We start from the raw sequence: 22,358 nt of genomic DNA on the forward strand, positions 1-22,358 counted from the left end.
ATTCAATCTGTCAATTGTTTTGGGTAGGGTGGAAATTTTGACACAATTGATTTTTCTACACTGTGGGTGTCCTGTCTCTCTACACTGATTCGTGTTATCTTTAATTTGTTTCATCTGTGTTTTATGATTTTCAAAGTCGAGGTCTTTCACTTTCTTGGTTATGTTTCTGCCCTTTTTGGTGGTTTTTCTTTTTCTTTTTGGTTCTAATGTAAATGGATTGTTTCCTTTCTTTTTCCTACCTCCTTATTCTTCTGTGGAAATGCAATGAATTTGTGTATATTAATTTTTACTGAATTCATGTATCCATTTAAAGAGTTCTTTGGTGAAATCTTCAGATTTTCTATATATGATATCACATCTTTTTAATGTGACTCTTACTTTTCACTTTCACTTTCTTTTTTTTTTAAATTTTTTTTAACGTTTATTTATTTTTGAGACAGAAAGAGACAGAGCATGAGCGGGGAGGGTCAGAGGGAGGGAGACACAGAATCCGAAACAGGCTCGAGGCTCTGAGCTGTCAGCACAGAGCCCACACAGAGCCCGACGCGGGGCTCGAACTCACGGACCGCGAGATCATGACCTGAGCCGAAGTCGGCTGCTTAACCGACTGAGCCACCCAGGCGCCCCTCACTTTCACTTTCTATGTCTTTTCTTTTTCTTGTCTTATTGCCATTGCCAGAATTTCCAGACATTTTTTAAGAAAATATTGAGGAGTATGAACATCTTTGTCTATTTCTGATTATTTCAGTTCTTTTCTATTGAGAGCAATATCACATGTGGTTTTGTCATGTTTTCTTCAGTGTGGTGAGGTATGTTTTACTCCCAAACTTTGTTTAGAGTTTTTATCATAAACAAATGTTAAATTTTATTAAGCGTTTTTTTTGCACTGATTATAGTGATCCTGTGCATTTTATCCTTCCCCTTTTATGTTTTGTATCACATTGAATGATTTGCAATATTGTACTCTCTTTGCATCTCTTTAATAAATCCCCCTTGTTCTTTTTTTCCCCTAATTTTTTTAATGTTTCTTTATTTTTGAGAGAGAGAGAGAGCGAGAGAGATAGTGTGAGCAGGGGAGGGGCAGAGAGAGGGAGACACAGAATCCAAACAAGCTCCAGGCTCTGAGCTGTGAGCACAGAGCCAAACCCAGGGCTCGAACCCAGGAACCATGAGATCAAGACCTAAGCCAAAGTCAGATGCTTAACCAACTGAGGGACCCAGGTGCCCCCGCCCACTTCTTCTTTTTAATGGTTCCTTTAATGTATGTTGAGTTTGTTTTGGTGAGGCTTTTTCCATCTATGTTCACCTGAGATATTGGTCTCAAGTTTTCTATTTCTGTACTACAGAAATTTTAGTAACTTTGTGGGGGTTTTTGTCTTTGTAGACAAGATTTTGGTCTAATTTTGATCAAAGTGATATTCATCTCTAGAGTGAATTTGGAAGTTGTCCTTTGGTTTCTATGTTATGTATTGATTCAAAAGTTATTAATCTTGAGGCACGGTTCAGTCAGTTGACTTCGGCTCAGGTCATGATCTCATGGTTCATGAGTTCAAGCCCCGTGTCAGGCTCTATGCTGACCACTTGGAGCCTAGAGCCTGCTTTGGATTTTGTGTCTGTCTCTCTTTCTGCCCACCGCCCCCCACACTCTGTCTCCCTCTCTCTCTCTCAAAAATAATAAAAACAAAAAAATATAAAAATAAAAATAAAAGTTAGGTATTAATCTTTTTTAATTTAATGGTTATTTTATTAACCTTTGGTTAATATTAATGTTAAATTAGAATCACGTAAACAACATAGTGATGTGATAGCTCTTGACATTTTACAATGCTCACGAGTGCATCTTTAATCTGTCCTCATAGAATACTATTTCAATGCTAGTGACTATATGACCTATGCTACACTTTAGTTTTCATGACTTCTTATATCATAATGGAAGTTTTTACCTCACATTTTTTTCACCTATTGTTCCCTTCTCACTCTCCTCATCTCAGTCCACCACCAGTTTGTTCTTTGTGTTTATGGATTTCCTTCTGTTTGTTTGCTTGTCTATTTGTTGTGATTTGGAGATTCCACATATAAGAAAAATCACATGGTATTCATCTTTGATTTATTTAACTTAGCATAATACCCTGTAGTTCTATCCATGTTGTCACAAATGGGACATTTTCACTCTTTTATGGCTGAGTTACATTTCTGTGTGTGTGTGTGTGTGTGTATCACATGTGAGATACATATACACACACATACACACACACACACAAAAACACCTTCCTTATTCAATCATTTATGGATGGACACTTACGTAGCTTCCATATGTTGGCTATTGTAAACAATGCGGCAATAAACACAGACCTGTTTATTGAATCTTTTTGAATGTGTGTTTTCGTTTTCTTTGTGTAAATACCTAGTAGTAGAGTTATTAAATCACATACTTCTGTATTTGTTTTGGGGAACCACCATACATTTTCCACAGTGTTTCATAATTTATATTCCTATTAAATATGCACAGTGCTTCCTTTTTCTCCACATCCTGGCCAGCACTTACTTTTTTAATTCTAGCTAATGTGACTGGTGTGTGATTATACCTGATTTTTTGTTTCATTTTGCATTCCCTTGATGATTAATGATGTTGAGCATCTTTGCATGCTGCTGGTGGCCAGTTGGATGAGTTCTTTGGAAAAATGCCTATTCTAGTCTTCCATTTTTTAATTGCAGCGTTTTTTGTGTGGAGTTGAATAATTTCTTTTTAATCATGCTTATATTTTTTTAAATTTTAAAAAATTTGTTTAATTTACATCCAAGTTAGCATATGGTGCAACAATGATTTCAGAAGTAGATTCCTTAATGCCCCTTACGCATTTAGACCATCTCCCCTCCCACAACCCCTCCAGCATCCCTCTGTTTGTTCTCCATATTTAAGAGTCTTTTATGTTTTGTCCCTCTCCCTGTTTTTATATTATTTTTGCTTCCCTTCCCAAAATGTTCATCATTTTGTATCTTAAATTCCTCATATGAGTGAATTCATATATTTGTCTTTCTCTGACTAATTTCACTTAGCATTAATACCTTCCAGTTCCATCTATGTAGTTGTAAATGGCAAGATTTCATTCTTTTTGATTGCTGAGTAATACTCCATTGTGTGTGTGTGTGTGTATACCACATCTTCTTTATCCATCCAGAGTAGGATAATTTCTTTACAGATTTTGAATATTAAGCTTCTCTGATACATCATTTACTAACAGTTTTGACTTTTAATATGTTGTCTTTTGTATTGTTGATGGTTTCATTTGCTGTATAAAAGTTTTTTTTTTTTAAGCATACTCTCAATAGGTTTTTTTCTTTTGTTTCTTCTGCTTGAAGAGACATATCTAGAAAAATGTTGCTAAGGCCAATGTCCATGGGACTACTATGTTTTCTTTTAGGGTTTTTTTTTTAATGTTTGTTTATTGTTGAGAGAGAGACAGAGTGTGAGCAGTGGAGGGACAGAGAGAGAGGAGTGACAGAATCCAAAGCAGGCTCCAGGCCCCAAGCTGTCTGCACAGAACCTGACGTGGGGCTCAAACCATGAGATAATGACCTGAGCTGAAGTTGGATACTTAACTGACTGAGCCATCCAGGTGCCCCTCTTTTAGGAGTTTAGTGACTTCGGGTCTCATATTTAGGTTTTTAATCCATTTTTGCCTATTTTTGTTTATGATACAAACAATGGTTCCATTTAATTCTTGTGCATATAGCTGTCTTGTCTTCCTTGCCCCATTTATTGAAGAGACTGTCTTTTTCCCATTGTCTATGTATGCCTCCTTTGTTGTAGACTGATCATATAGTCAGGGGTTTATTTCTGTGCTTCCTATTCTGTTCCATTGTTCTATATATCTGTTTTTATTCCTGTACCATATTCTTTTGATGGCTATATATTTGTCATACATTTTGAAATCAGTGATTGTGTTACCTCCAGCTTTTTCTTAAGATTGCTTTGGCTCTCCAGAGTGTTTTGCAATTTTTATACACATTTGTAAATTATTTATTCCAGTTCTTTGAAAAGTACTATTGCAATTTTGATAGGGATTGCATTAAATATGTAGTTGCTTTTTGTAGTGTGGAATTTTAAAATTATTAGTACTTCTTCACCATTAGTATATTCTATCTCTCCATTAGTTATGCTTTTTTGAATTTCTTTCATCAGTGTTTTATAGTTTTCAGGGTAGAAACGTTTGTGATTAAGTTCATTTCTAGGTATTTTTGTCTTTTTTGGTGCTGTTGTAATTTTTATGTGTGTGCAATTTCTGTTTCTTCTACTTTGTTCTTAGTATATTTTGAAACACAACCAATTTAGGTTTATTAATTTTGTACCCTGCAACTTTACTTACACATTTGTTCATTCTAATAGTTTTTTGTGGACTCTTTAGTGTTGTGTATTTATCTATTTTATATAATATATATTATATAAATATTATTGTGTCTCCTGAAAATATGACAGCTTTACTTCTTTCTTATAAGTCTGGATGTTTTTTATTTATTATATGATTGCTATGGCTAAGAGTTCCAGTACTCTACTGAATTAAAGTGGTGAGTGTGGACATATTTGTTTCTGATTATAGAGAAAAAACTTTGAACTTCTCTTCATTTAGTATTATGGTAGTTGTGTGTCTTTCCTATTTTTACTTTTATTATGTTGAATTATGTTTCTCTATACCTACTTTTTGGAGAATTTTTATCTTGAACAAATGTTGAATTTTGTCAAATATTTTGTATATCTTGTGAGACACTCATATGGTTTTTATCCTTTTGTTGATATGTTGTATCAGATTGGTTGATTTGGACTATTGAATCTTCTTTGGGTCTTGGTAATATATACCCTTGATCATGGTGAATCATTTCTTTAATGTGATTTTCATTTCGGTTTGGTAAGAATATTTGGCAATATATTTGTATCTGTGGACATTAGAAGTATTGGCCTGAAGTTTTCTTTTTCTACAGTGTGTTTGTCTTATTTAGGTATCAGGGCAATTCTCACCTTGTAGAATGAATTTGAAACTTTGCTTCCTCTTCTGTTTTTTTGAATAGTTTAAGTATGTATTAACTCTTCTTTAGATGTTGGGAAAATTTACCTGTGAAGCTATCTTTCCTGAACTTAGGTTCCTGAGAGTTGTTTTTGTTTTTGTTTTTCTACTGATTCTATTTCCTTTCTTATAATGTTACATTTTCTATTTCTTCCTAATTTGATTTTGGAAGATTGTGTGTTTCTATTTATTTCTTCCACATTGTCCATTTTGTTGGGATTTAATTTTTCATATTCTCTTATAATCCTTTTTGTCTCTGTTATCTGATGTTATTTCTCTTTCTCTTTTTTCTTTATTCTTGTTAAAGATTTATCAATTTTTTTTCAGTCAGCTCTCCTTTTTATTAAACTTGTTTCTTTTTAGTATCTTGTTTGTTTCTGCTCTAATCATTATTATTTTTCCACTGACTTCGGGATTTTTTATTCTTCTTTTTCTGATTCCTTTAGGTGTATGGGTCAATTGTTTAAGACTTTTTTTGTTTCTTGAGGTAAGCTTGTATTGCTATTAACTTTCCTCTTAGACCTGCTTTTGCTGTGTTGAAAATGTTTGTATCATTTTGTTTCTGTTTTCATTAGTTTCCGTGTATTTTTTAAATTTCTTGATTTCTACATTGACACCTCCTTTTCTTAATATCCTGTTGTTTAACCTACATGTGTTTTTTATGCAATTGTTTCCTTGTAATTGATTTCTAGTCATACTGTTGTGATCAGAAAAGATGCTTGATAGGATTTCAGTCTTCTTAAATTTTTTTGAGGTTTGTTTTGTGGCCTGATATGGCATATATCCTGGAGAATGTACTATGTGCACTTGAAAAAATGTGTAATCTGTTGTTTTGGGATGGAATGTTCTGAAGATATCTGTTAAGTCTTTCTGATCTAATGTGTTTTTCTTGATTTTCTGTTGCATTTTATGTCTGATCTATCCATTGTTGTACATCGAATATTAAAGTCCTCTATTGTTATATTACTGTCTATTTCTCCCTTTATGTCTCTTAATATTTAAGTATTTGGGTGCTTCTATATTGGGTACATATATATTTACAATATTTATGTTCCCATGTTTTATTGATCATTTTATCATTATGTAATGAATGCCCTTCCTTGTCTTTAGTTACAGTCTTTGTTTTAATGTATATTTTGTCCACTAAAGTATTGGTACCCTAGGTTTTTTTTTCTTCTATTAGCATGAAATATTATTTTCCATGCCTTCACTTTCAGACTATCTGTTTTTAGGTCTGAAGGGAGTCCCTTGTAGACAGCATAGAGATGGTTTTGTTTTTTTTTCCATTCAGTTACCGTATTTTTTTTGATTGGAACATTTTGTCCATTTACTTTTTTTTTAATGTTTATTTTTGAGAGAGAGTGAGAGAGAACGTGCACACGTGCAAGAAAGAGCATGAGCGGGAGAGGGGCAGAGAGAGAGAGAGAGAGAGAAACAATCCTAAACAGGCTCCAGGCTCCAAGCCGTCAGCACAGAGCCCAATGTGGGGCTCAAACTCACAAACTGAGAGATCATGACCTCAGACGAAGTCGGATACTAAACCGACTGAGCCTCCTAGGTGCCCCTCCATTTACTTTTAACGTAATTATTGATATGTATGTATTTCCATTTTGATCATTGTTTTCTGAAATGTTTTTATAGTTCTTTTCTGTTCCTTCTTGGTTTTTTTTTCTCTTCTTTAATTTACATCCAAATTAGCATATAGTGCAACAATGATTTCAGGAGTAGATTCCTTATAACATTTAGCCCATCCCCCCCCCAACCCCTCCAGTAACCCTCTGTCCTCCATATTTAAGAATCTCTTATGTTTTGTCCCCCTCTCTGTTTTTATATTATTTTTCCTTCTCTTCCCTTATGTTCATCTGTTCTGTGTCTTAAAGTCCTTGTATGAGTGAAGTCATATGATATTTGTCTTTCTCTGACTAATTTTTCTTAGCATAATACCCTCTAGTTCCATCCACATAGTTGCAAATGGCAAGATTTCATTATTTTTGATTGCCAAGTAATACTCCATTGTATATATACCACATCTTCTTTATCAATTCATCCATTGATGGACATTTGGGCTCTTTCCATACTTTGGCTATTGTTGATAACACTACTATAAACATTGGGATGCATGTGTCCCTTCGAAACAGCATACCTGTATCCCTAGGATAAATACCTAGTAGTGCAATTGCTGGGTCATAGGGTAGTTCTATGTTTAGTTTTTTGAGGAATTTCCATACTGTTTTCTTGAGTAGCTGCCCAGTTTGCATTCCCACTAGCAATGCAAAAGAGGTCCTCTTTCTCTGCATCCTCACCAACATCTGATGTTGCCTGAGCTGTTAACGTTAGCCATTCTGACAGGTGTGAGGTGATATCTCATTGTGGTTTTGACTTGTATTTCCCTGATGATGAGTGATGTTGAGCATCTTTTCGTGTGTTGGTTGGCCATCTGGATGTCTTCTTTGGAGAAGTGTCTATTCATGTCTTTTGCCCATGATTACGTCTTCACTGGATTATTTGTTTTTTGGGTGTTGAGTTTGAGAAGTTCTTTGTAGATTTTGGACACTAACCCTTTATCTGATAATGCTGTTTGCAAATATCTTCTCCCATTCCGTCGGTTGCCTTTTAATTTTGCTAATTGTTTCCTTCACTGTGCAGAAGCTTTTTTATTCTGATGAGGTCCCAATAGTTCATTTTTGCTTCTGTTTCCCTTGCCTCTGGAGATGTGTTGAGTAAGAAGCTGCTGTGGCCAAGGTCAAAGAGGTTTTTTCCTGCTTTCTCTTCAAGGATTTTGATGGCTTCCTGTCTTACATTGAGGTCTTTCATCCATTTTGAGTTTGTTTTTGTGTATGGTGTAAGAAAGTGGTCCAGGTTCATTTTTCTGCATGTCGCGGTCCAATTTTCCCAGCACCACTTGCTAAAAAGACTGTCTTTATTCCATTGGATATTGTTTCCTGCTTTGTCAAAGATTAGTTGGCCACACATTTGTGGGTCCATTTCTGAGTTCTCTATTCTGTTCCATTGATCCGAGTGTCTGTTTTTGTGCCAACTGTTCATTCTTTTCTGGTTGTGTGTGTGTGTGTGTGTGTGTGTGTGTGTGTGTGTGGTTTTATGCTTTAGTGTTAACTTTGATTCCTTTCCTTTTATTTTTTGTGTATCATAGGCTTTGATTTGTGGTTACCATGGGGTTTATATATAATACTGCATGTATACAGTAGTCTATATTAAGTTGATGTTGTTTAAGTTCAAACATGAACTAAAAGCACTACATTTTTACTACCCCCTCAACATTTCATACAAATAAGGTCATACTTTACATCCTTGCATTTTGTGTATCCCTTGTTTAATTTCAGTACATATAATTTATTTTACTACTTTTGTATTTTAATCTCCATTTTGGCATTATAAGTTATTAATCTACCACCTTTACTATATGTTTGTTTTTACCAGTGAATTTTTTTTCCTTTCATAATTCTCATTCTTCTAGTTATAGCATTTTCTTTCCACTTAAAGAATTCCCTTTAACATTTCTTGTAAGGCTGATTTAGTGGTGATGAACTCCTTTAACTTTTGTTTGTATGAGAAATGCCTTATCTCTCCTTCAATTCTGAATGATAACATTGCTGGATAGAGTATTCTTGGTTGTCTCTTTTTTTTCTTTCAGCACTTTCTGTCCTACGAATTTTCTGCTGAAAAATAGCTTTATGGGGTTTCACTTATATGTTACTGTTAGTTTTTCTCTTGCTGCTTTTAAGATTCCCTATCATTAATCTTTGCCATTTTATGTGTCTTGCTGCAGATCTCCTTGGGTTTATCTTGTTTGGGGATCTCTCTGCTTCCTGGATCTGGATGTCTGTTTCCTTCCCCAGATTAGGAAATTTTTCAGTTATTATTTCTTCAAATAAGTTTTGTGCCCACTTTTCTTTTTCTGGGATCCCTATGAGTATTATGCTTGATGATGTCACAGAGGTCCTTCAATCTAGTTTCCTTTATTATAATTTTTCTTTATTGTTCAGCTTGATTGTTTCCATTACCTGGTCTTCCAGATTAATGATCCATTCTTCATATTTTTTAGACTTATTTTTTCTATTTTTCAAATATAATTTATTGTCAAATTGCCTTACATAATACCCAGTGCTCATCCCAATAAGCGCCCCCCCCAATGCCAATCACCCATTTTCCCCTCTCCCATGCCCCATCCACCCTCAGTTCGTTCTCTATATTAAGAGTCTCTTGTGGTTTGCCTCTCTCACTCTCTGTTTGTAACTAGTTTTTCCCCTTCTCTTCCCCCATGGACTTCTGTTAAGTTTCTCAATATCCACACGAGTGAAAACATATGATATCTGTTCTTCTCAGAATGATTTATTTCACTCAGCATAATACCTTCCAGTTCCATCCACATTGCTGCAAATGGCATGATTTCATTCTTTCTCATTGTCAAGTAGTATTCCATTGTGTATATAAACCACATCTTCTTTATCCGTTATTCAGTTGATGGACATTTAGGCTCTTTCCATAATTTGGCTATTGTTGAAAGCGCTGCTATAAACTTTGGGGTACATATGCCCCTATGCATCAGCACTCCTGTATCCCTTGGGTAAATTCCTAGCAGTGCTATTGCTGGATCACAGGGTAGTTCTCTTTTTAATTTTTTGAGGAACCTCCACATTGTTTTCCAGAGTGGCTGTGCCAGTTTGCATTCCTACCAGCAGTGTAAGAGGGTTCCCATTTCTCCACATCTTAGCCAGCATCTATAGTTTCCTGAGTTGTTAATGTTAGCCACTCTGACCAGTGTGAGGTGATATCTCAGTGTCGCTTTGATTTGTATTTCCCTGATAAGAGTGATGTTGAGCATCTTTTCATGCCCATCTTTCCAAGGGCCATCTGGATGTCTTCTTTGGAAACGTGTCTATTCATGTCTTCTGCCCATTACTTCACCAGATAATTTGTTTTTTGGGTGTGGAGTTTGGTGAGTTCTTTATAGATTTTGGATACTAGCCCTTTGCAGTGCAGAAACTTTTTTATCTTGATGAGGTCCCAATAGTTCATTTTTTCTTTTAATTCCCTTGCCTTTGGAGATGTGTCTAAGCAAGAAATTGCTGTAACTGAGGTCAAAGAGGTTGTTGTCTGCTTTTTCCTCTAGAGTTTTGATGGTTTCCTGTCTCACATTTAGGTCTTTAATCCGTTTTGAGTTTATTTTTGTGTATGATGTAAGAAAGTGGTCCAGGTTCAATCTTCTACATGTCGCTGTCCAGTTTTCCCAGCACCATTTGCTGAAGAGACTGACTTTATTCCATTGGCTATTCTTTCCTGCTTTGTCAAAGATTAGTTGGCCATACATTCGTGGGTCAATTCTGTGTTCTCTATTTCTATTCCATTGGTCTATGTGTCTGTTTTGTGCCATACTGTCTTGATGATTACAGGTTTGTAGTAGAGGCTAAAGTCTGGTATTGTAATGCCTCCCACTTTGGTTTTCTTCTTCAATATTGCTTTGGCTATTCAGGGTCTTTTGTGGTTCCATACAAATTTTATGATTGTTTGTTCTAGCTTTAAGAAGAATGCTGGTGCAATTTTGATTGAAATTGCTTTGAATGTGTAGATTGCTTTGGGTAGTATTGACATTTCAATAATAGTTATTCTTCCAATCCATGAGAATGGAATGTCTTTCCATTTCTTTGTGTGTTCTTCAATTTCCTTCATAAGCTTTCTATAGTTTTCAGCATACAGATCTTTTACATCTTTGGTTAGATTTATTCCTAGGTATTTTATGGTTCTTGGTGCAATTATTAGTGGGATAAGTTTATTTCTCTTTCTGTTGCTTCATTATTGGTGTCTAGAAATGCAACTGACTTCTGTATATTGATTTTATACTCTTGAGACTGCTGAATTCATGTATCAGTTCTAGCAGTCTTTTGGTGTAGTCTTTCAGATTTTACATGTAGAGCATCCTATTGTCTGTAAAAAGTAAAAGTTTGACTTCTTTTTTGCCAATTTTGATGCCTTTTATTTCATTTTGTTGTCTGATTGCTGATGCTAGGACTTCTAACACTATGTTAAACAACAGCGGTGAGAGTGGACATCCCTGTCGTGTTCCTGATCTCAGGGGGAAAGCTCTCAGTATTTCCCCATTAAGGATGATATTAGCTGTGGGCTTTTCATATATGGCTTTTATGATATTTAGGTATGTTCCTTCTATCCTGACTTTCTTAAGGGTTTTTATTAAGAAAGGATGTTGCATTTTGCCAAATGCTTTTTCTGCATCGATTGACAGGATCATATGGTTCTGATCCTTTCTTTTATTAATGTGATGTATCACATTGATTTGCAAATATTTAACCAGACCTGCAGCCCAGGAATGAATCCCACTTGATCATGGTGAATAATTCTTTTTATATACTGTTGAATTCAATTTGCTTGTATATTGTTAAGAATTTTTGCATCCATGTTCATCAGGGATATTGGCCTGTAGTTCTCCTTATTTGTGGTGTCTCTGTCTGGTTTGGGAATCAAGGTAATGCTGCCTTCATAGAATGAGCCCAGAAGTTTTCCTTCCATTTCTATTTTTTTGGAACAGCTTGAGAAGGATAGGTATTAACTCTGTTTTAAATGTCTGGTAAAATTCCTCAGGAAGTCATCTGGTCCAGGACTCTTACTTGTTGGGAGATTTTTGATAACTGATTCAATGTCTTCACTAGTTATGGGTCTATTCAAATTTTCTATTTCTTCCTGTTTGAGTTTTGGTGGTGTGTGGGTGTTTAGGAATTTGTCCATTTCTTCCAGGTTGTCCAGTTTGTTGGCATATAATTTTTCATAGTAATCTGATAATTTCTTGTATTTCTGAGGGATTGGTTGTCTTTTGAGAAGTCTGGCTAGAAGTTTATCAATTTTGTTTATTTTAAGAAGAAACAACTCTTAGTTTCATTGATCTGGGTTTTTTTTTTTTCTATATTGTTTGTTTATGCTCTGATCTTTATTATTTCTCTTCTTCTGCTGGGTTCGGGGTGTCTTTGCTGTTCTGCTTCTAGTTCCTTTAGGTGTACTGTTAGATTTTGAATTTGGGATTTTTTTTTTCTTGTTTCTTGAGACAGGCCTGGATTGCAATGTATTTTTCTCTTAGGACTGCCTTTGCTGCATCCTAAAGGGTTTGGATTGTTGTGTTTTCATTTTCATTTTTTTCCATTTATCTTTAAATTTCTTCTTTAATTGCCTGGTTGACCCATTCGTTCTTTAGTAGGATGTTCTTTAACCTCCATGCATTTGGAGATTTTCCAAACTTTTTCCTGTGGTTATTTCAAGTTTCATAGCATTGTGATCTGAAAGTGTGCATAGTATGATCTCAATTCTTTTATATTGATTGAGGGCTGTTTTGTTACCCAGTATGTGATGTATCTTGGAGAGTGTTACATGTGCACTTGAGAAGAATGTATATTCTGCTGCTTTAGGATGAAAAGTTCTAAATGTATCTGTCAAGTCCACCTGGCCCAGCGAATCACTCAGGACCATTGTTTCTTTATTGGTTTTCTAGATGATCTAGATTGGTCTAGATGATCTGTCCATTGCTATAAGTGAAGTATTAAAGTCACCTGCAATTACCACATTCTTACCAATAAGATTATGTTTGTGATTGTTTTATATATTTGGGTGCTTCCGAATTTGGTGCATAGACATTTATAATTGTTAGCTCTTCTTGATGGATAGATTCCGTAATTATGATATAATGCCCTTCTTCATCTCTTATTACAGCCTTTAGTTTAAAATCTAGTTTGTCTGATATAAGTATGGCTACTCCAGCTTTCTTTTGAGTTCCAGTAGCATAATAGATGGTTCTCCATCCCCTTACTTTCAATCTGAAGGTGTCCTCAGGTCTAAAATGGGTAGATAGCAAATAGATGTAGACAGCAAATAGATGAGTCTTGTTTTGTTTTGTTTTGTTTTTTAATCCATTCTGATACCCTATGTCTTTGACTGGAACATTTAGTCCATTTACATTCAGTATTATTATTGAAAGATATGGGTTTAGAGTCATTGTGTTATGTGTAGGTTTCATGCTTGTAGTGATGTCTCTGGTACTTTGTGGTCCTTGCAACACTTCACTCACAGAGTCCCCCTTAGGATCTCTTGTAGGGCTGGTTTAGTGGTGATGAATTCCTTCAGTTTTTGTTCGGGAAAACCTTTCTCTCTCCTATTCTGAATGACAGGCTTGCTGGATAAAGGATTCTTGGCTGCATATTTTTCCTGTTCATCACATTGAAAATTTCCTGCCACTCCTTTCTGGCCTGCCAAGTTTCAGTAGATAGGTCTGCTACTACCCTTATGTGCCTACCTTTGTAGGTTAAGGCCCGTTCATCCCTAGCTGCATTCAGAATTCTCTCTTGCCAATTTCACTATGATATGTAGTGCAGAAGATTGATTCAAGTTATGTTTGAAGAGAGTTCTCTGTGCCTCCTGGATTTCAATGTCTGTTTCCTTCCCCAGACTGGGAAAGTTCAAGTACATTTGTTCAAGTATCATTTGTTTACGTACACCTTCAGCCCCTTTCTCTCTCTTCTTCTTTTGGAACTCCTATGATACAGATATTGTTCCATTTCATTCACTTAGTTCTCTAATTCTCCCCTCATGATCCAGAATTTTTTTCTCTTTTTCTCAACTTCATCTTTTTCTATAATTTTATCTTCTATTTCACCTATTGTCCCTACTGCCTCTTCAATCCTCGCTGTGACCACTTGGTTTATTTTACACCTCATTTACAGCATTTTTAAATTCATCGTTAATATTTTGTAGTTCCTTGATCTTTGCAGCAATAGATTCTCTGCTGTCTTCTATGCTTTTTTTTTCAAGCCCAGCAATTAATCTTATGACTATTATTCTAAATTCCTGTTAAGTTATATTTTTTATATCTGTTTTGAGCAATTCTTTAGCTGTAATTTTTTCCTGGAATCTTTTTTGAGGAGAATTCTTCCTTTTCATCATCTTGGCTAGTTTTCTGTCCCTTATATGTTTTAAAAGCTTGTTATGTGCCCTGCACCTGCAAGCACTACTATATTAAAGAGGGATCATACACTGTCCAGGGCCTGGCCCTTCAGGAGGTATTTTTTGGAGAGTGTTACTTGCTCTCTGTTGTTGTGACTTTGGTTACTTTATCTCCCCACTCATAGTGATGTTTTGGACCCTCCACCAGATGTGCTTTGATTTGTTCACTGAAGTAGCCCTGGAAAGGAAAACAAAAAAACAAACAGAAAACGAACACACAAGCACACACACACACACACACACACACACACACACACACACCAGAAACACCAGCCACAAGTAAACAACAGGGTGGAGGCAGTGCTGGTGGAAGAGGCCTTATCCTATACAAAGAGAGAAATGACAGGGGCGGGGAAAAAGAAAAAATAAAAATTGACCAGAGAAACCATATGGCTTAATCCAGAGAGAGAGAAAGGAAAATAAAGGAGTTGTAGAACATGTATCAAGAGAATGAATTAAATATGTATGCTTAAACAAACCAACAACCAGAGTAACCAGACTAGAGGAAAGAGATGAGAAGGAGAAAAGGAAGGAAGAACACGTCTATATAATAAGAACTGTCCAAGAACTAAACCAGGCAATGCAGGAGTGCAGGTCTGGAAGAGGGGCCATCTGGTTCCTCAGGGTCAATCCTGCTCCAGTAGATAGGAAGTTACCAGGTGCGGAGGAGTGTGGTTTGATGTAGGTGGATCCTGCCTCTACTGTGGGCCCCGCTGTCTCATCCCTGAGGGTCCCTCCTTGGTGGTGGGGGGGAGAAAAATGGCGACAACCCAGTGTCTCCTCCACAGACCAGGTGTACCAAACCACTCTGTTTGAGCCGTCCTCACTGTGCTGAGGGCACAAATGAGGTGGTTGTCTTGCTAAAACTCCTATGCCCTAGTGCTTGGCTGGGATTCAAACTCTGGCTCCACGGGCCCCCAGTACTGGGGAAGCACCAGTCTGTGCTGCTAGATATGTGGTCTCTGGCTGGCGGATGCAGGCAGGCTTTGTCCTTTGAACAGTTATACCTTCTTCCCACAGCACTCCAGGGAGGGGATTGCTTTCTCCTACTGCAGACTACACCCCTGACCTAGCTGCTGAGCCCAGGGCTGGTCCCCCTCCTCCCCAGGTGCGTGATGCTGGCAGGAGAAAGTCAGGAGAAAGTCTCTCAGTCAGGAGAAAGTCTCTCAGTTAGAGGCTGGATCTTTCTCTGTCCCTGTCCGAGGTTTTTCTCTCGTCCAAATACAGTCCTATGCTTCCCCAGCCTCTCTTTCTCTTCCCTTTGTCTCTCCGCAGAAGGGGATCCTTCCCCTCTGTTTGTTTTCTCTCTCCCAGTTTGGAATCATGCACCTATGGCCTGTCAGAATGTCCTGGTGGGTCCCTGGAAGCAACTCTTTGCCTCCTGGACTCTTGGGGTTCAAAGTCCTTTGGTTTCAACACTGCTTTGTTTGAGAGGATGCAACATTGGATCCCCCTACTTCTCCACAATGTTGGCCCTTCTTCCTCTTCTGAGTCTTCTAATTTGTGGTAGATTCCCTCTAGTTAAATTTTATTTCATTTATTCTTGAGCTTTAAATGATCCTTTTTAAAATATTTTTTATCTCTTAGTTGAAGTTCTCAGAGTTCATCCACTCTTTTCTCAAGTCCAGTATCTTTATGACCATGACTGTGATCTCTTTATCAGACATATTACTTATCTCCATTTCATTTCAATCTTTTTCTGTGATTTCTGTCTTATTCATTTGGAAAATAACCTGTTCTCTAATTTTTTCTAACTCTGTTTCTATGTATTAGGTAGATTAGGTACATCTCTTGGTCTTAGAGTGACCTTGTGTAGAACTCTTGTGGTGCCCAGTAGTGCAATCCCCCTTGGTCATAAGAATCAGGCATCCTAGGAGTGTCTCCTGTGTGAATGGCATGCATCATCTTGTTGTGGCTGTGCTGTGTGATTCCTGTGGGTCTGCTAGTGGATGGGGTTGGTCTTCAGGCCAGATGGTTGCAGTGACCAAAATCACATGCTGGGAGCACAATAGGCAGGGTTTGCTCCCTGTGCTGATAAGAAGCCTGACTGAATCCACTGCAGGATCTGTCTGGTGGCCCTGGCACTCAGCCTAGCTGTCTGTAATTAGCCTCTACAATAGCTACAGGTGTACTAATGGGCAGGGTTTCATCCCTTCACAGCCAACAAAGAGGCCCAGCTGTTGGAACTAAAGTATGCTAGTTTCTGCCTCAGGGAAGAAATTACTTTAGACTGGCACTGGTCCCAGCCAGATATGCCTTCCAAGTGTGGCTTGGCAGGAGCTGCTTTGGAGGGATGCCTGCCAAAGTGAGGGGCTTGGGTGGAGTTGGTCTATAGGAGAATGCTGGGGTGGGGTACAGGGTGCTATCAAGGTAGGTGCAGAGTGTTGGAACTGGTTATTTACATTAGAAACTACAGCCTTGCTCAGATTAAACACTCTTGGATACTCCCCACAAACAGTATTTAGTCTAAATTTCCCCTTGCCATGGTACTTATGTTTTTTATGGATAAACTCCCAGCAGGGACCCTCAGAAGTTGTGCTAATTCTTGTGGGTAAAAACAGATGAGATGAATACATCCTGATAGGGCTTACTTTATTGTGATATCAAGACAACTTCTAAAAACAACTTTGTCTTTCTCATATACTAGTGCTTTTGAAACCAATACACAACACTCCATCCTAGTGTCATTCAGATCCTTGGGAATTCATGTGGAGATTGAAGGGCAAGTTTCAACTGCTTCAACAGCTTCTCTAACCATTTGGTTTCTCCATTGACTAAAGTTTTCTGAGTAGATGGTGCTGACAGTGAAGGGAGAAGTGGAGAGGTTGAGCTTGGTGATGCCTGTAATGCAGTTAAGTCATCAGTTGCTATAAGGTGACCAAAATGACAATCCATGGAGGAAGAAGAGGATGCCACAGACTCAAATTAAATTTGGAGCAGAAGGTAGTCCATTTTGGAACACTGGCACAACTGATTTTACAGAGGAATATCTGTAGCTTTACTGAGTATGCTTTCCAAAGTAAGCAATAGAAGAGTATGGCCAATAAGCAGCATGCTGCACTGACCTACTTAATAATACAGTTGAAGATGCAAAGCAGAGTCATGCCTGCAAAATACAGTGTCCCATAAATTTGTAATTCTTTCTTGTTCTTGCCACTCAAGGGAAACAATAGTTGTTATGACAATTATTGATATTGTTCCAAGTATTATCATCCTACATTATACTAGCTAATATTAGGCATTCAGTGTTGATAAAAGATGTTCTATATGCTTGAAATTTTTACAGATGCATCATATTATGGTCTTTAATTTGTTGTAATATACCTTTTCCTTTGGTAACCAAGTAGGGTTTTATTATGGCAGGTGCTATGATTTTCCCCATATTCTTATGTTTTTTAGTTAATACTTTTCCTATTTTAGATTCTGGGGTGGTATTAATGCTAATTCCTAACTCTGTAGCTGCCTGCGATACTAATAGGAATTTTTTCATCCTTTCTATATCTATGGTGTAGCGATTGCCACCTTCCAGATCATTTTAGTCCAAGATTTCATATCTAGATTGTTAGTAAGCAACCTAAGCTTTTGCTTAAGCCATGATACCTTTCAATTGATCCAGAGACAGTTGGGTTGTAGAATAAGAGGAAGTTTCATATTATGCCTTGTTCCTTAGCCCATTCTTGATTAGCTTTTATGTGAAGTAGGTGCCCTAATCTGATTTCATGATGGTTGAATTACCAGAGCAGGGAATCCAGATTTCTAAGGCTCAGATGGTGGATTTTTTATTATTTCTTCCACAAGGATAGAGTAATTGATGTGTATAAAATTGCTGATACACATAATTTATTCTCCAATACAGGCTAGCATTCCATGTAATCACTTTGTACAATTTGGAAGGGTTTGTTGTCTTTGAATGTATCTGGATGATTCATTAATGAAGAATCAATGAATGAATCCTCTAAGCTTCAAAATTGTGGCAATTACATCCCATAATTTTAAATTAAAGGTATTTTGTGTATATATACATGTTTCTTTTCTCCAACGATGTTCTAGTGCCATGTTTGCCAGTATGACCTGTTTGGTGATGTGCCCATACAATGATCCTATCCATTGGCATATTTGTGTGTCCACATTTTATGTTCCATTGTCCTTATTTATGTATGATTATGTTTTGAATTGATTTCATCCTTATCCATGAATCATTGTTTTTTTTCATAAATTTAGGAATCTTTACCTCTTTAGTTTTCCTAGTGAGTTTGTCTACTTGGTTATTAAGTTTGGTAACTTCATAGTTGTCCTTCTGATGTGCAGAGATGTGTGTAACCAATACGGAGATGTCATCCAGTGCTATTTTCTGCCATATGTCATTACCCCATATGCTCTTACATCCTATTTCCCAGGTCCTGCCATGACCTGACCAGAGAACTAGCTATTCATTTACCTACCATCCTTGTATCCAAAAATTACATACCTCATTGTGACTTTCCTTAACAGACTGTTCAATTGCCAATTTTATAGCTATTAGTTTAGCCATAAATTGATGTTGTGCTGATTCTCCCAAGCCTGATTCTATCCTGGTTTGTCCATTATTAGTCATTCCTCTACAGATTGCCAGGATATTCTGTATGATGGTAAGAAAGCTGATCCATCTAAAATCACGCACTGTTGGGACACTTGGCTGGCTCAGTTGGTTGAGTGTCCAACTCTTGATTTTCAGCTAAGGCCATGATCCCAGGGCCGTGGGATTGAGTTCTGCATTGGACTCCATGTGGAGCATGGAGCCTGCTTGAGATTCTCTGTCTCTCCTTCTTCCCCTCTCCTCCACTCATGCACATTCATATTCCACCTCCCTCTCTCTCTCTCTCTCTACACACACACACACACACAAATTTATATATGTATATAAATTTACTATATATATATATGCATATATATATACATATACACATATATAAAGTAAATAAAATAAAAGCATGCACCATTGACTGCTGTGGTCCCTATTACCTAACCACTTGAGCTTACTCCTCAAAATCCAGCAAGTCCACTATTGGCATTGCTGAGATTTTTTTTAGTTAATGCAGGTCAACTTTTAATCTGTGGCCCCACTCAGATATGTATCATTGTTATTTTATAGCTTTATAGTCAAGAGTACTTCCCATCTCTTTGTAGAGGTCTGCTTTATCTACTACAGAAGGGTTTTTTGGAGTTTAAGTGTAATTGGTTTATTTTCTTAGTGTGTATTTTCTAGGGCCTTGTGGAATGTTTAGGTGAGCCTTTCAATTGGTTGGTGTATGTTCTCAGACAATGGGAACTCCTTAGCGTAAAGCCCAGTTGGGTAAAACTTGGAGTTCTGTGGTTGTTTCGGTCCACAGTGATGCTGCTGCAAACTCTCCTGAGTACAGGCACTCTAATTTGTATTTAAAGTCCTCATTAGATGATGCCAATGTGTTAAACATTCTGACAGCATTTTTCAAATAAAGGCTGTCTTGAGTCTCTAGCCATCTAAAGTCTCTACTCATCCTATTTATTTCATGAATGTGTTTTAATATTATCACCAGAAGTGGTATGTGCTATACCAAATATCCAAACAGTCCTATCAGTTTCTGAGCTTCTTCTTTTGTGGTAGGAGTCAATACACAATTGATATTGTTTATGACTGGGTGTGGGTTTTTTTATGCCTCCAGAGGACTAAATTTTGCCTAGCACTTTTACTGTAGTGTGTGGACCTCACTTGGGTCAGTTTTCCATTTTCTGAGTGTAAGTAATTAAATTCTATTTTGACCCTAATGTGTTTTTCCTAGTTACCGCCATAAATAAGGATGTCATCAATATATAGGAAATACTGGGTTTTTGTGTGTGTTTTCATCAAAGGCCTGGATGTCTTGTGTTGGAACGTTATAGGCTATTACTGGACTGCTAAGGTATCCTTGTGGTAGCCTAGCAAACTGATACCGCCTGCCTTGCCACATAAATGCAACCATGGGTTGGCTCTCCTCCTCAATTACAATAGCAAAGAACATGTCACATAAGGTCTGGATGTCACGGTGATATTGGTGACAAATCACCATGTCATAAAGTCTAGATCCAGTGACGATACTGGTTATGATAGTGCCTATATCCCAGAGTGCTGCCTCAGTTTGGGGAGACTGAATTGTAAAACGGTTTCTTAGTTCTGAGGGTAGCCAGTTGAGAAGATGTCTAGATCCCAATTTCAAAGCATCTTAGATGGAGTGAAGGCAGCAAGTCACAATCAAATGATCTTTCTGGTTTGCAGGTTAAATGTCTGTGGTGATCTTTGGCCACACAACAACCAGTAAAAGATTATCCATACATACGCTGTTCTGGTGGTTTCTCTGGTCCCATCCAAGTCATTTATATTCACTTGCAATGTTTCAAAAGAATGGGAGATAATCAGAAATGTTACTTTGGAAAGATGTAACCAGATTTGAGATACTAAAATTAAGGATCTAGTCTAGTTTACAGGTAGAACAAAGTCAATTAATAGAACTAGAATCTAATATCTAAATGTTCATAGTGTCAGTCAAAACAATTTTTCTCTCTACAATTACCCCCATTTCTGTCAATTATAACCATTAAGACTAATTTGTTTGCAAATAAGGCTAGTTTCAATGAACTTAGCTTGATTATATATAAGTGAAGTGAGAGTCATGATTGATCATATAGGATCTTTTACATCTGCTTTGGTGGAACTTTTCATAAAACATCTCAGGTTGAATTTTTAACAGCGTCTTGAGGCTAAGAAATAAAGCAAAATACTTGCCATCATGCTTTGCCTGCAATACCTACGGATTTAGGTTACTTCCTTTTTTAACAGGGTCCCCAAAATATCCTGAGGTTCCTGCACCTGCCTGGAAGTGGCCCTCTTTACTTACCTGGTAAGAATGCTGAAAACCTGTAAGCAAGTATCACACTATTTCCAAGGTACTTTATTGGCTCCATAAAGTCAGTATTAGTTGCTTAAAGCTGTCTAGTTATATTTGAGCCTATGCAGATCTCTCTTAAATATGACATTCCAGTCAAAACCTTAGTAATAAAACCAGTGTTCCCAACTGTCCTGTTATAAGGAAGACAGATTCTTATGGCAATATATTTGTATATGTTCAATAAGTATATAAGAATACTCACTGAGAGTTTCCAAATTCTGGGGTGATCAGGCAGGCAGAGCTTACAAAGGTATAAATTACCAAATTGCTGAGGAAAGGTTTTCCTATATCTGGGAAAAAAAAGATGAAAAAACTAGTATTTTGGGGCATCTGAGTGGCTCCATCAGTTAAGGGTCCATCTCTTTGTTTCGGCTCAGGTCATGATCTCAAAGTTTATGAGTTCAAGCCTCACATCAGGCCTGCACTGACAGTGGGGAATCTGCTTGGGATTCTCTCTTTCCTCTTTCTCTGTTCCTACCCCACTTGCATTCTCTCTCAAACTTAAAATTTTTTTTTACAAAGCAGTATTTCAAAAAATAAAAATCCTAAAAATTTTCAGTTTATTCACTCCCATTCGTAATTAATTTCTCTTTTTGTTTTATTTGAGAGAGAGAGGGAGAGAATCTCAAGCAGGATCTGCACTGACAGATGCAGGGCTCCATGAGATCATGACCTGAGCTGAAACCAAGAGTCAGTGCTTAACCAACTGAAGCACCCAGGCACCCCTGTAATTAATTTCCCTTCATCTTGACCTTCTGTTACTTTTGTGAAGCCATCAGTTTCTCCAATAGAGCTGTGTAAATTCTTACTGAGTTCAACGGTATGATCTTAAGTTATAAGAGACCGATATTCTAGGTATTTATCAGTCTTTTTCCTGAATCTCCTTGAAGATGAAGCACTTTTGCAAAAGCATCAAAGTAAAACAATAACTGCAAATGACTTAAAAATGGTAATGGTTAATGATTTGATTAGAATTCATTACAATGCAGGGGCACTGGGTGGCTCAGTGGGTCAGGCATCCAACTCTTGATTTCAGCTCAGGTCATGATTTCACGGTTTGTGACTTTGAGCCCTCAATTGAGCTCTGCACTGTCAGTGCAGAGCCTGCTTGGGATTCTCTGTCTCTCCCTTTCTCTCTGCCCCTCTGCTCTCTCTCAAAAACAATTAAAAAACATTGTTACAATGCAATTGACAAGGAGATTTAATCATCACAGAAATAACCAATACTTCAAGATAACTAGAATTACAAGTGATAACATAACCAATTTCTAGGAGTCTCACACAATTTCTAGAACACTTAATTATATTTATGGAAATATAATCTAAGAAGGTTTAGCAT

At 37.1% G+C, this 22,358-nt stretch overlaps 2 long non-coding RNA genes across 21 annotated transcripts in view; one reads left to right on the plus strand and one right to left on the minus strand.

The window, feature by feature from the left end:
• Window positions 1-22,358, plus strand: part of LOC123380077 — an 86,637-nt gene that overhangs the window by 63,058 nt on the left and 1,221 nt on the right. The window contains exon 3 of the long non-coding RNA XR_006585354.1: window positions 20,911-20,971. This is a non-coding gene — a long non-coding RNA (uncharacterized LOC123380077). The remainder of the gene's footprint in view (window positions 1-20,910; window positions 20,972-22,358) is intronic.
• LOC102901603 overlaps window positions 1-22,358 on the minus strand; it is a 79,594-nt gene that overhangs the window by 11,523 nt on the left and 45,713 nt on the right. For 17 of the 20 annotated variants that reach the window (XR_006585336.1, XR_006585353.1, XR_006585338.1 and 14 more), the window contains one exon: window positions 21,222-21,309. The exons of 2 other annotated variants lie outside the window; for them this stretch is intronic. This is a non-coding gene — a long non-coding RNA (uncharacterized LOC102901603). Of the gene's footprint in view, window positions 1-20,106; window positions 20,457-21,221; window positions 21,310-22,358 lie in introns of those variants that run through there. One more of the 20 variants, XR_006585333.1, reaches the window with a different exon arrangement.

Source organism: Felis catus, chromosome C2, assembly GCF_018350175.1.
Source record: "Felis catus isolate Fca126 chromosome C2, F.catus_Fca126_mat1.0, whole genome shotgun sequence".
Classification (NCBI taxonomy): Eukaryota; Metazoa; Chordata; class Mammalia; order Carnivora; family Felidae; genus Felis; species Felis catus.